Source organism: Pinus tabuliformis, chromosome Q (assembly GCF_031772625.1).
Source record: "Pinus tabuliformis cultivar Carrire ecotype Pingquan chromosome Q, CPIR1, whole genome shotgun sequence".
NCBI lineage: Eukaryota > Viridiplantae > Streptophyta > Pinopsida > Pinales > Pinaceae > Pinus > Pinus tabuliformis.
Window position 1 is genome coordinate 1,276,425,629 of NC_142296.1, and position 15,690 is coordinate 1,276,441,318.

At 33.9% G+C, this 15,690-nt stretch overlaps 1 pseudogene across 1 annotated transcript; it reads right to left on the reverse strand.

Annotated features, from left to right (window-relative positions):
- Positions 1-12,105: 12,105 nt before the first annotated feature.
- Positions 12,106-15,347, reverse strand: LOC149224509 (C4-beta,C20-epoxidase-like; annotated as a pseudogene). Its single transcript, XR_016249075.1, has 3 exons — positions 14,765-15,347; positions 14,282-14,607; positions 12,106-12,729 (listed from the first exon to the last, which is right to left on the reverse strand). The product of XR_016249075.1 is annotated as a C4-beta,C20-epoxidase-like (transcript).
- Between the last annotated feature and the right edge of the window lie 343 nt (positions 15,348-15,690).

Below are 15,690 nucleotides of genomic sequence, written 5' to 3' on the forward strand. Positions count from 1 at the left end.
GATAATCCAACAAGCAAACAAAACCAAATGAAAAGTAGATTTCTAATCAGGGAGAAGACGGTCCAAAAGTCTTACGGGGTCAAAACCACAAGAGCAGAACACACTGGCCAAGATTGGGGTCAAGCCCTAATCTTCACTTACAGGCATTGGCATGACTGTGTAACTGACAACAAGTGCCAGATGTTGGTTGACGTGACTGTTTCTCAGCAACTCACGCTGGTGGGTGCGACTGTCAGCGAATTAAGTGGACTGATCGAGGGAGCTAAGGAAAAATAAAGAATTTTTTGAAACAGGGACCAGATCTGCTACTATGAATTTTAGACTTAGATCAGTAAGCAGGAGAAAAGAAACAAAACCAAAGGGAAAAAGTGGAACTAGAAAAGTTCTCATGAAATCATGAAATCCAAGATAAACAAAAGGATTGGGATCCGTAGTGGAGTCACCAATTTGTGGTGAAGTAAAATTATAAGTGTGAACACGAACGAATTCCTTTAGCCCAATAATGGGTCTAGCCACAACAGATACATTCTATGGAATATATCCTTAGGTTAGAATCAATCAAGAGGGCCTACCTCTTGGTTCACTTATCATGCTTGATGATGTCCTCGCTTGCTCGCTCTAGCTATCTCTCGCTTCCTTCTTCAAGCACCTGAAACAAGTAAACAACAACATACACCAAACATGATAATAGAAAAATTGCAATTCAACCTACTTAACAAGTCAAGAAACATTAAGCCATGAATATGTAATATTACAAAACATGTAGGAAACCAATCGATAGTTGCATATATTAATATCAAAGATAGATTACAACCATTCATCTTGACGTTGTAGTCCTCCTCTGACAAGACTAGGTTCCCACACACTTCTACTAGCATTCCATGATGGCCTCAAGCAACAATATTTTTAAGTCTTTTCCCTTTGGGCTTCACTCCAAACCAAATGACATTTCTCCTTCACACAACTAGACAGCTACAACTAGTAATAGCTTGATGTCTACTCCAAACCAAAATAGCTTAAGCACACTAACATCAACACTCTAACTAGCTTGTGCTTGGGAAGAAGGGAAACAATGTAAACTTTGAAACAGGAACTGATACTGTTACCCATTTTGTAGAGATAGCAAAAGAGTGACCCGATTTTGAAAAGGGGGGATGCAGAACACACATATTTTTTTAGAGCATAGTTTTTGGCACTTTAAATTTTTTTTATGTACACTACGTTTTAGAATGTTAGTAATTTGCATGCTGATTTAAAAAAGTAGTGATTCTGCATCAGGTCCTTTTTTTAAAAGACCTATTTTTTTACTTTAAATTTTCTAATGTATAAATGTAAATAATTATTTTCTAAATTTAACAATTTTTGACACTTTAATTTTTTTATGTCAAATTTTTTATAAAAAAAACAAATATTAAAAAAAAAAAGACAAAACAAAAAACATAATATATATATGTGTGTGTGTGTAAACCATAAAAAAAGTTAGCAAAAAAATAAAAAATAAAAATAAAAATAAAAAAACTATACAATTAAGTAACTAAAAATAGAAAAATTTTAAAAAGCATTAACAGAAAACTACAAAAAAAAATAAAAAATAAAAAATAAACTAGATTAAAAAAAAAGAAAGAGGAAAAAAAAGAAAAAAAAAACCAATAAAAATCTTAAAAACTATTAAAATCAAGATTAAAAACATTAAAAAGAAAAAGCCTAAAAAACAAAATATACTCAAATTAAATAATAATAATAATAATAATAATAATAATAATATATAAAAAAAAAACCAAAAAACAATTAAAATTTAAAAATATATATATTAAAAAAAAACATTTTAAATTTAAAATATATATATGATTAAGAAAAAACCCATTTAAAAAAAAAACATATATTTTCAATTTAAAAAAAATAAAAAACATTTAAAACTTTAAAAAACATATATTCACAATTAAGCTCCGCCACCCAGAGCCACATCCCCACAGGCAGCCAGACGATGGCTATCTGATTCCGAGAATCGGATAGCCACCCCCATGGGTGGTTAAGCAGTGGCTATTTTATTTTCGGAATCGGATAACCACCGCCCGATTGCCCGTGGGGTTGGCTATCTGATTCTCGGAATTAGATAGCCAACCGCCTAGCCATCCACACGGGCGGCCGAGCGGTGGCCATCTGATTCTGAGAATCAGATAGCCACCGCTCGGCCACCCCCATGGGTGGCTGGGCGATGGCTATCCCATTCCAAGAATCGGATAGCAACTCCCATGGGCAACCGGGCGATCGCTATTCGATTCCAAGAATTGGATAGCCACCCCCATGGGCATCCAGGCGATGGCTATTCGATTCCAAGAATCAGATAGCCACCCCCACGAGCGGTCGGGTGAGGGCTATTCGATTCCGAGAATCAGATAACCACCACCCCCGATTGCCCTTGAGGTGGATATCCAATTCTTAGAATCGGATAACCACCACCCGGCCACCCCCACCGACGGTCAGATAGTGGCTATCCGATTCTCGGAATTGGGTAACTACCCCCGATTGCCCTTGAGGTGGATATCCAATTCTTAGAATCGGATAACCACCACCCAGCCACCCCCACAGGCAACTGAGTGGTGGCTATTCGATTCCGAGAATTGGATAGCCACCGCCCAACCACTCATAGGGGTGGTTGGGAAGTGGCTATTCGATTCTTGGAATCAAATAGCCACCGCCCGGCCTCTCGTAGGAGCGGTAGCCGATAAAATTGTTTTTTTTTAAATAAAAAATAATTTTGTTAAATATGTTTATTGTATTTAGAAAAATATATATATATATATATATATATATATAATTTTTAAATGTTTTTTTTTTAATTTTATATATATTTGTAAAATATATATATATATATTTTAAATATTTTAAATGTTATTTTAAAAAATATCAAAAATATATTTAGCTTTTTTTAATTTTAATTTTTTTTTTTTTAAAATCCAAATTTTAAATCATTCTCAAATCCAAATTTCAAATTTTAATTTTTTAAAATTTTAATATAAAATTTGAAATGTTTTGTTTTGTTTTGTTTTTTTTTTTTTTTTTTTTAATTTGAAAATATTTTTTTAAAAATTTAATTGTTTTTCAGGGTTTTATTTTATTTTTAATTTCAGCGTATTTTTGCTTTTTAGGGTTTTTGAAAATGTTTTTAATTTTAACTTTTGTAGTTTTTTAAATTTTTTTTTTTGTTATTTTTCTTTTTTTTTTTATGTAGTTTGTTTTTAATTTTTTTTTAAATTTTTTTAGTTTTCCTTAATTTTTTTTAAAATTTCCTATTTTTACATAATTTTATAGTATTTTTATTATTTTTTTCCAAAATTTTTTATGGTTTACCACATTAATTTTTTTTTTTTTCTTTAAAAATATGTTTTTCTTATTATTTATTTCTTTATTTTTTTTTTTTTTTTAATTTTTTAATTCTAATATTTTATAGGTTAATTTTTTTTTCCTACATTTTTATGATTGATTTTTTTTTAATTTTATGTTTTGTTTTTAATATATATTTTTATTTATATTTTGGTATTTTTTTAAAACTTTCCTTTTTGTGTTTTTTCATTGTTTTTATTTTTAAGTTTATTTCTTCATTATTTTTTTGAAATTTTAATGTTTTTTGGAGTCATAACAAAATCTTTTCCACCATTATTTCAAAATGTTGAAATTTACTTAAAAAAAAGCGTTATTCCAGCATCAACACACTTTTCCTTTTGAGGGTGTTTTTTGCACAATTTTTGCACATAAAAATTCGGTTTTACTAGTATTTTTTAAAAATGTTGGAAATTGACCAAAAAAAAAAAAAAATCCATCGTTCCATTATTAGCACTTTTCATTTTCAGGCTGTTTTTTTCACAATTTTTGCACAAAAAATTCGTTCTCATTGCCATTTTTAAAACATTTTCAAAATTGACCCTAAAAAAAAAAACCATCATTCTAGTATACACACTTTTCATTTTTAGCACTGTTTTTCATGTTTTTACGGGTTTTTTGGGCAAAGTTCTCGTTTTGAGTTTATAGTTCCCGTTCCAAAGTTTACATTGTTGGGAGGTTTATATAGGAAAAATTGATGGGAGATGGATCCTCTCCTCATTGGAGAAGGTCTTATCCCTTGAGGTAGTTCCATCATTATAGGGGAAAGGAGCCCAAAATTTCATCCTCAACCCCATCCGGCCAAATCATTTACCAGAATTTTGTTACAAAGATTCTAGAGTTGGAAGCTTCGTCTCTTAGTTTAAAAAAATTTCCATAATAGGACCGATGCAATTGGAACACAGCTCAGTCACTTCGGTCAGCATGAGGAGTAGTGCTAATTTTTGCATATCGGCACGGGGAAGACAAAGGCCATTAACACCGGTCTTGTAAACTGGGCAAAACAGAAGTTTTAGGGGAAATGGTGCAAAAGGGAATTTATCTGCTCATGAAGAGGGACACAATGGGAGTTTCTTCATAAAGGCAAAGCATGCAGGGTTCACTGTAGAGGTCCTCTGGGATCAAGGAATGCGGAGTACAGGGACAGTGACAAAATGCTGTGTAACAATATATATATATATATATATATATATATATATATATATATATATATATATATATATTCCATATTCCATATTCTTGAATTGACATATTTTTTAAAATTTGATTTGAAGAGAGCTTATGCCTAGAGTTAATGGAAAGAATAATGAATACAAAGTTCAAGGTGGAGAAGTTTAATCGAAAGAATAACGCTGAGATAGTGAAGCTTAAGATGTGGGATTTTTTAGTGCAAAAAGGAATACATAAGGCAATGGATGGAAAGAGATAAAATCCTATGGGTATGATTGATGAGGATTGGGAAGATATGGATGCAATAAATCTTAATGCCTTTTAGCTGTGTTTGGAAAATGACATTGTGTTAAATATTATTGGAGAGGGAAAAGTAGGATGATTATGGAGAAAAATGGAGAGATTTTATATGGCAAAATATTTGACAAATTGGATCTACTTGAAGAGGCAATTTTACAATTTACAAATGAAATAAGGTACCAAAATCGATGATCATTTAGGTGGTTTAAACATTCTTATATGTTACTTAACTAGTAAGGAAGTAAAAAATGATGTGAAGATAAGTCATTCACATTATTGTGTTCATTGCCTAAATCTTGGGACCACTTAGTCACTTATAGTATATTTAGCACAACTATTACTCTTGATTATGATTATGTTGTGGGAGCATTGTTCTTTAAGGAGGTATAGAGAAAATTTAGTAGAGAAACCTCCACACTAGAAGCAACGGTGACTAGGGGTTGATCCAAAGAAAAGGGTGAGAAATTGAGAGTTACATCAAGATATAGGTCAAGAGGAATAAAAGGTAAACTAAAATGTTGGTACTAAAATAAATCAAGGCATCTCAAGAAAGAATGGTGGAAGCCACTGGTATCCAAGGAACACTCCAAAAAGGAAGCGAATCTAATTCAAATAAGTCTAGGTGTGGTTGATAAAGTTTATATATTTGTAATGTTTCTCAATATTATGAAGAATGGTTATTAGATTCTAGTGCTTCACATCACATTTGTCCACATGAAAGTTGTTTTTTTTCTTATCAAGTTGTTGATGGTGGTATTTTTCTTATGGGAAATAATGTTTCTTGTAAGACTATTGGAGTTGGAAGCTATAGGATTAAGATGTTTGACGGTATTGTAAGGAGATTAAAAGAGGTAAGACATGTACTTGAATTCAAAAAGAATTTAATTTCCTTGGGAATTTTGAATTCTGGAGGTTATAAATTTACAGGCCAAGGTGGAGCACTAAAGGTGTCCAACGGTGATTTGGTGGTTATGAAAGCAACAAATACTAGGAACATTTACAAGCTAGAAGATAGTACTCAAATAAAAGAACAACAATGGTATCTGAAGATGTAAATGAATCTACTCATTTGTGGAATCAACTACTATGTCATATGAGCAAGAAAAGGCTAAAGGTATTGATAAACTACAAATTAATTCCAAACTTTAAAATATTTGAATTTAAATTTCTACAAACATTGTATTTTTGGAAGTATTATAGACAGTAGTTTAAAACAACTAGTCATACAACTAAAGGAATTCTAGATTATATTTATTCAAATGTATGAGGGCCATCCTTTACAATGTCTTTTAGTAGATCATCATATTATGTAACACTTATATATGATTACTCTAAAAACATGGGGATCTTGTTCGAAACAAAATTCTAACATGTTCAATATATTTAGACAATTTATAGTTTTTATTGAAAAGGTATATGGTTTCTAGAAACAAATAGTGAAGATATATGGTTTCTAGACTCCGGTTGCAGCAACCATATGACAGGAAACATAGCCTTGTTTTCCAATTTAGATCAGAGTGTGAAGTCACAAGTCACACTTGGGACTGATAGTAAAATTTCTGTTATGGGAAAAGGAGAAGTAAAAGTATTTACAAAGAAAGGAGAAAAGAAAACCATAGCAGATGTCTATTATGTTCCTGGAATGAAGTGTAACCTCTTAAGTATTGGACAACTTGTTCAAATGGGGTACAATGTTTTCTTTGAGAATGATGTATGCACCATCATGGATAGAGCACCTAGAAAACGATGCATTGTTGAAGTAAAGATGACAAGGAACAGGATTTTACCTCTCAGAATAAGGGCAGATTTGAAAAACAAAGAAGTAATTGCAGCAGTGACCCAAGAGGCTTTCCAAAGCCAACCAAATGATGAAAATTGGTTGTGGCACTTGAGATTTGGACATCTCAACTTTGGAGGTCGTATCTTGTTGAGTAGAAAAGGGATGGTAAGAGGATTATCATTGATAGAGAAACCAGACAACCTTTGTGAAGGCTGCATATTGGGGAAACAACACAGAGAGAGTTTTCCATCAGGGAAAAGCATAAGGGCAAAAGCACCCTTAGAAATTGTCCACTCAGATTTATGTGGACCGATGCAAACCCCATCATTAGCAGGCAGCCAATATTTTCTAACATTCATTGATGATTTCACCAGAAAAACTTGGGTCTATTTCCTGAAGAACAAAAGTGAAGTGTTTGAAAAATTTCGAAATTTCAAAGCACTTGTGGAAAACCAAAGAGGGCTGCATATCAAAGTTCTAAGAACTGATAAAGGAGGTGAGCATATATCCAAGGAATTCCTACGGTTTTGCAGGGAAAATGGAATTCATAAGCAATTCACAGCTAGGTACACCCTGCAGCAAAATGGAGTTGCTGAGAGGAAGAACATGACCATCATGGATATGGCGAGGAGCATGTTGAAGGCAAAGAATTTGCCAAATGATTATTGGGCTGAAGCTGTACACTGTGTAGTATATATTTTGAATAGGTGTCCAACAAAAGTAGTGATGAACAAAGTGCCGGAAGAAGCATGGAGTGGGAGAAAGCAAGGAGTCACCCACATGAAAGTTTTTGGATGTGTGGCTTATGCACACATTCCAGATCAGCTAAGGAGGAAGTTGGACAGCAAAGGGGAGAAATGTATTTTCATTGGATATAGTGAGGAATCCAAAGCTTATAGGTTGTATATCCCATCCACCAAGAAGTTTTTTGTGAGCAGAGATGTTCAGTTCATTGAGGAGGAAGCTTGGGATGGGAGCATAGAGAAAACAGTGAATGTTAAAAACTGTTTGTCTCATGATGAAGATGATGAAGAGGTGGCTGAAATACATCCCTAAACAACAGTGCCAACACAAGGATAGCAAGAGACACCCTTGAGGAGAAATGAAAGTGCTTCTCCAAGCACACCACAAGGAGGAAATTCAAGTGCGTCTTCAAGCACTTACACACCAAATGAAAGAGGTAAGAAATTCAGAAATTTAAGTGATATTTATGATGAAGGAATGAATTCCTTGTTTGTTTTGTATTGTCATGTTGATGACCCTATTCATTTCGAAGATGCAATTAAAGATAGGAAATGGATATAAGCTATGGATGAGGAGATCAATGCCATAGAAAGAAACAAGACATGGGATTTGGTTGAGCTACCAAAAGGTAAAGAGGTCATTGGAGTTAAATGGGTCTACAAGACCAAGAGCAATGATGAAGGCAATATAAAAAGACACAAAGAAAGGCTGGTTGTCAAGGGATATAAGCAGCAGTATGGGAGAGACTATGAGGAGACTTTCGCACCGATTGCAAGAATGGAAACCGTGAGAGCAGTGTTGTCCATAGCAGCACAAAACAAGTGGAAAGTTTACCAAATGGACGTGAAGTCAGCGTTTCTAAATGGAGTGTTAAAGGAGGAGGTTTACATCGAACAACCTCCAGGCTATGAGAATAAAGGCCAAGAGCACAAAGTGTGCACATTGAAGAAAGCTCTTTATGGGCTGAAGTAAGCGCCAAGAGCATGGTATAGTAGGATAGATTCCTATCTACTGGAAAATGGATTCGACAAATGTGAGGGAGAACCCACCGTCTACATCAAAGAAAAGGATAGTAAATTGTTAATTGTTGTGTTGTATGTTGATGATGTTATTTTCACAGGCAATGATGTTTATTTCATTGAAAATTTTAAAGCAGTCATGAAAGAGGAATTTGAAATGACTGACATGGGTTTGCTGAGATACTTCTTAGGAATAGAAGTAGATCAAAATGAAAATGGAATTTTTATCTCACAGACAAACTATGTAAATGAAGTGTTGGGCAGATTTAATATGCAAGAGTGCAAGGCAGCAATCACTCCCACAGTAATGGGATTAAAACTCAGCAAAGAGGACAACAGCAAGGATTTTGATCCTAGCTTGTGTAAGAGTACAGTTGGCAGCCTTATGTATTTAACTGCAACTAGGCCAGACATAATGTTTGTTGTTAGTTTAATTTCCAGATTCATGGAGAGGCCAAGAGAAGCACATTGGCAGGCAGCAAAAGGAATTCTGAGGTATGTTAAAGGTACTAATAGATTTGGCATTTTATATACTGTCTTAGAATGTTCAGATTTAGTTGGATACACTGATAGTGATTGGGCTGGAAGTGTAGATGATCGGAAAAGCACATCCGGTTATCTCTTTCACATGGGTTCAAGAGCCATTTCATGGGCTTCTAAAAAACAACATATTGTAGCATTGTCTACAGTAGAGGCAGAATATGTGGCAGCTACAGCAGCAGCATGTCAAGCGGTTTGGATGATAAGAATGTTAAGGAGCTTAGGCCAAGAGCAGGCAAAAGGAACTGTAATTTTTTGTGACAATAGCTCAGCTATTGCATTATCAAAGAATTCAGTGTTTCATAAGAGAACGAAACACATCGACACAAAGTTTCACTACATCAGAGAATTGGTGAACAATGGAGAAATTGTCTTAGAACATTGCAGGACTCAGGAACAGGTTGCAGACATTTTGACAAAGCCACTGGACCAAAAAAGCTTTGAATTTTTGAGGAAATTTTTGGGTATGAATGATAACCCAACAGTTGAAATTAAAGGGGAGTGTTTAAGTTGTAATTTCACCTGTGCGTCATCAAAACCACCGGTATCTTCCCCACACCACCATTCGCAAAAAGTTGTATTTGTCAGAGGGCCTCCGAACACCCCGACCAAGTGACACGCGTCCTGTGTACGATTCGAAAACCACCAAACTCCCGGCCGGTAAACATCGTTTGGTTTGTGTGAGTTAAGCATGCGATATGCGTCCGATTAAGTCAACGGACCAGGATCTATTTTCAAGCTGCCTGATTTTTTTTTAATTTAACCGTCAGTTCTAACTTTAATGTATTAAATGAATGTGTCATAGTTTTATGTAAAAACTTTATGTTTTCATACGACATGTATTAACACATAAAAAATATATGCGATATAGTTTTGTTGTGTGTTGACCTTTTGAATAGCACACGGGATGAAGGAGAGGGTTTGCAGCAATGAATAAAAACCAGGGAGATGCACAGCAGTGCATAAGATATGCATTTTGTATTTGTAATGTTTTGTGTGTGGTGTTGACCATTGTATGAAATGAAGCTGTAGAACGCACAGCAGTGCGCGGGCAAAAACGAAGATGAAGACGAAGTGAAAAGGGCATGTAATGTGTTAAGTGCTGGAGGTTTTGAAATATGCAGGGAGCGCATAATGAATTTTTTTTTGGTATTACAACAGCATATGTAAAAATTGTTTTTACAGCAGTAAACCTATGTAAGAAAATTTTTATTTTACAGCAGTGAATGTAAAAACTTTTCACATAGCAGTGAATGAAGATTTTACACAACAGTGTAAAATTATTTGTAAAAGAGGCAGAGTAATTTTGTTTTTGTGGAAGTTCTTGGTGAATCCCTCTGAGAGAGAGGAAGAAAATTGTATCAAGGAGTTTATGAATTAATACAAGTTTATTTTGGTTGAGAAACTCTGCTTTGCTCAGAAATTTTTATTTGGCTTCCCTGTGTTAAAGACCCTGTGGCAGAAAAACAGAGCATTGTCTCTATGTTCAGTTAACTTGTGTTTGAAATTACTAGAAATTTCCAACAATAGAGGGGAAAAAATATTCCCTTCAGATGCTTAGCTCTCTGCTATGCCCACTACCTTGGAAGTCCAATCGAGTCTCTATTTTCTCAGGTTCAGGTTCCAGGATCAAATTATGTGACTCGAATTAGGCCGCATTAGGCGTAATCTATTTCCTTGTTCCATTGAAAGCTGAACGTTATGGCACAGTTTCACCAATCATACCACTCTGACTGTCCTCTGGCTCACCTCCCTGTGTGACAATCTGCCTGTTCCAATGGCCATGCTGGAATCCATTGACTTGTTTGGGATCTGTGGTGCCTGGATCAGGATGCTCAGTGCCTTACCTACTTCATATGTATGTTTGATTCCTAGTGCCCGAGTACCCGTATCATTTGTTTGTCTCATAGGGCCTTGATGGGGGCGTGTATCAAGAGGGATTTGACCCAGAGGGAGTGTCACCAGAGGGACAGTTCGAGTTTCATGGTGAAGCTTGGATATTCCCTTCAATAGTCTTTCACCACTTGGATTCCTTTCCTCATATGTTTGGGATGTTCCTCAACCAAGTTCTGGCTGCTACGCTGGAGCGCTGATCCATTCATTTGTGTCTTCCCTAGTAGTTCTTCACGGGGCGTTGGAGATAACATATATTTAATTATACTTCAATTAGATTAGTGAGTGGAGTGATAGGTAGAAAGCTCATTTTCCACAAGTGCATGCATGAGTTCTACTAATCTTCATTTGCATGAAAGAGTTAACTAATGACTACATGGCTAGTGAGCCAAAACTAATGTCATTTTTTCTTTAATGCATGTCCATATTTTTCCAAATTCATTATTATACCAATTTAAACATATAAAATATATGATATAATCCTCTTATAAACATTTTTTTAATGCATAAACAAAAATTATTAATCTTTTTCTCTCAATTTTCTTTCTTATTTCTTGCCAGAAAACTTTATTCATTACCTTTTAGCTAAACCCATAATATATAAACTTAAACTTTACTGTTTGACCATTCAAAAAAGAGAAAATAAGAAATGAAAACAAAAAATGAAATCAATAAATAATATAACAGTTACCTTAAGAAACATAAGAAATGCGAAAAAACCTAATCACTATTTCAGCCATTCCATTTTTCACGATCCTCACGTCAAGGTAAAGGTAAATACAAAATAGAAACAAAAATTAATAAATATATAATATAATGAAATTAATAAAAATTCCAAATCGAGACTTTTTTAAAAGTTTTATCATTCTACTAATTAAATTAATTGAAAAGAAAACGAAAAGCCTTCCGAATCAAATCACTTGGAAAGGGAATAAAAATATTTTCCACGGATTCGCATTACTATGTGATGGTTTTATCAAATCAATTAAAAATAAAATAAATGGGCTTTTTCTGATGATTCCAAAGACAATTCAACCCTTTTACCAATCCGATCGATCATAGAAAAAATTTCAAACGATTCGAGTTATAATTTTCGCAGATTATAATTTGGATAATACAATCATTACACTCTTATTGTGATAAATGTGAAATCTAACTCTTTTCAAGTAAGATTCGAGTTATAATTTTCTCACATTATAATTTGGATAATACAATCACACTCTTATTTTGATAAATGTGAAATCTAACTCTTTTCAAGTTATAACTTTCGTACTCAATTACAGTTTAGATAATACAATCTTTACTCCATTAGATTAATTTGAAACTCTTCCCAATTTTCCGCAACTAGGACTCCTGGAAAAATAACTGTGTCTAAGAGATATGATGGGCTCGTCCAAAGTAACAATACATATATAAATTATAAGATCTTTGCCTAAGTCGTAAAATCTAACGCTTGAACAGTTCATGCTATTGTTTTCAGTGCAGGTTCAACTTGTTTATTTTTTATCAAAATCAAAAGCATCAGAATAATCAGAACAACTGAAGCACACTAGCTGCTCTGGTTGTTAAACCCAGAAATCGGAAAGGATGGTTTAGTTTCTATGGATGAGGCAAATGCCTTTATATTTTTTGAGATACATCCATCTGCTTTTATTGTTGTACAGCCGCATAGGCCTCAAGAGGGTTCTCCAACTCACCTTTTGTTGCTGTTTTAAAGGATGTGTACTCTGAATAATGGAAAGCTCTATAACGTCGCGGATGCTCGTTGTCCACCAGTTCAGGTGGCGCTTCTATCTCCATTTCATCTGGTAACAATCTGAAGAAAGTCAGGGAAAGACGAAATTGTCGTCCTTTAACAATCACACGGTGTTTTGCACTGTGAATTCTTTTGTTACTCCATGCCTGCATGCATATGCACAAATCAACATTCTTGGCAAAGAAAAATAAAAACAAAAAACATAGTGCTGTTTGAGGTATTCACTTGGATTACCAGGGCTAATGATAATAAGAATTAAAAATTTTAAGGTTATTATATAAAGTTATCACACTTTAAGCAGGATCAGACTTAAATATCTCATGGATATGATTCTTGGTAAAGATAGATTTGCAATGGAAAAAATAAAATTTAAAAAACCAGAGATCTCACCATGAAATAGATGTAGCATAATATAACCTGCATGTATCTTGTTGTCCATCGTATCATTATTGCATAGAAGAGATACATTTATTTATCGATCATCAAATTTTATTATTTTGAGATTCAATAAGTTATATCATAATCTTGTCAGCAGAGAAGAAATATTGAGATTCAAAATATCTATCATTAAATTTTATTATTTTGAGATTCAATAAATTATATCATAAAATTATATGTTATTATATTGCAATATCCATTTTTGTTTTGAAGATCAAAATATTAATACAGATCGTCTTATTACATATTTACATAATACTGAAAATGTTATACAAAATTACGTTAATTTCAAAATATATATAAAATATAATTTACCTAAAATAATATTAAAATTATTTTTAAAATAAATACAAAGACATATTACAGGTACATAGTAACATAAATATTAATAAAAATAAAAATTAATCAGATATATATGTTGTTTTAATCAGAATAATGTAAATTATTTTATTTAAAATATATTGGATTGGAGTATATTAAAATGGTTAAGAGTATGTATTTTTTTAAGAGGTCATAGATTCAAAATCAGGAAGCTAGAGTACTTATGCTTTCTTAGACTTTAGCGGTCAAATCTCGTGGGTCTCTTATCCCACAAACAAGGGATCTCATACAACAATTTGGTATCTAGCTTAGCTGTGACCTTAAAATAAAATAAGAGAATAATAATAATAAATAAACAAATATATATATATATATAGAGAGAGAGAGTGTTTTACTCTAGACTACATTTTCAACATGTTCAATATATCACCACTTTAAGAGGTCATAGGTTCAAAATCAGGAAGCTAGAGTATGTATGCCTTCTTAGACTTTAGTAGTCAAATCCCTACAGGAATGTGGGTGCCTTGTCCCACAAACATGGGATCTCATAGACCAATTTGGTGTCTGGTTTGGCTATAACCTTAAAATAAGATAATACTAGAAATAAATAAACAAATATCTATATCTATATATATATATATATATATATATATATATATATATATATATATATATATAACCAGTTATTTTAATGATAATATTACCAATTATTTCATGTAAAATGACATTACAATAAAAACTAAAAATATACCATAATTTTATCCACCTCAAAAGACAGGGAGTAAAAACAAAAGTGTAATTTAATTTATGGTAACCTGGATTAAAAAAAATGTAATTAATTAAAAAATCTAAAAAATAATATAGAAACGTTGATTCTTTCTGACTATTTTAAAATAAATAGAGGAATAGCTAATAACAAGAGCATAGGGATGACATAACCTATAAAGTATCTCCTATGATGACGATGAATGAATTGGGCGATGGCTTCACTTCCAACCAGTTTCCAGCCTTGTTTAAAACTTGAAGACCACCCACCTCATCTTCACGCAGTATGGTAATGCTAGTTCCATCTGTATGAGCCGGAGAAGTAACCGACTCGGAGGCTTCATCACATGGTGATTCATATTTATTCATACGGAGCCAAAGCTTACAGTGCTCGAAGTGTGAAGCGTAGTAATTGCTCACTCGCAAAGTCGCCAGAATAATCATGTGGATTCCGTCAGACAACTCTTTCATCCCCGCGAAATACTCTCGCATGACTTCGCTGCCATTATTAAAATATATATAGCAGTTGATCAGTAATCTCCAGCTAGTTCTACAACAAGAACCCTAAAACCTATTAGAAAGACCAAAACGCAAAAATTTAGGGTAAGAACCCTAAAACTTTAAAGTAAACCCTAAATCAAAGGCAAATATCATAACAGAAGTTTTGGTTTCCGTGAGGCCACATGAGATCGCTGAACGCCTCTATGGCTTCAAAGTCAGGCCCAACGCCAATACCCTCGTAAAAAGGACGCAGAGGTCCTCCTTTGAAGTAACTGCCGATAGCAAGCGGGGAAACCTTTTTCTCCTTGGTCTCCGCAGGGAGCTTAAAGAAGTCCCTACAGAGGATTTCTACCCTCTCCATAAGCTGGTGTGAGATTCCATGATTGGTAAGCCGAAAACAACCCCAATCTTCACAACATCTTCTGAATTCCGAGCGCATGAGGTTTTTCTGATAGTCTTCATCAAATCCCTCGCCCGCCAGTCCCTCCAATTGAATTTGAGAGAGATCGAAGACAGGATATCTTCATCTATATCAAGCTGATAAGTAGTTGCTGCAGGGGCACCGCATGAGGCGAGGGAATTTGGGATTGCAGAAGCCATGGGTGTGGTTGTTGGCAGCAGGTCTTCTCTGATCATTCACTTGCAATTGTTTCGGAGAGAGTCACGAGTATTCCTTGTGTAAGGTGTAGTTATATAAGAAGATTCTGTCGAGCTCCGTCTTTGCGTGACTCTCGGATATATTCTCACAGATATGACAAGGATTTTGGTAAAATCTTTACTCCGGAGGAGTCTGTATTTAGTATTTCTTCACGATAAGGTTACTTTGCCAATGGAAACATCATATTTCTTTTCGGATAAGGTTGCTTTCTCGACAGAAGTTCCTTGTCTTACGTATATTTTTTTTTTCGGATGATGTTGCCTTCCGACGGAACTTCCTTTTGTTATGTACTTGTTTAATAGCCATTTTTTGTTACGTATTGGCGTATACTCTGGCAAAAAATTGTCATGTGAATGGACGATCCGTATATGAACAGTGAGAAAAGTTAAATTTTCTTTTCCCGTGTTATGTTTTAAGGCTAAAT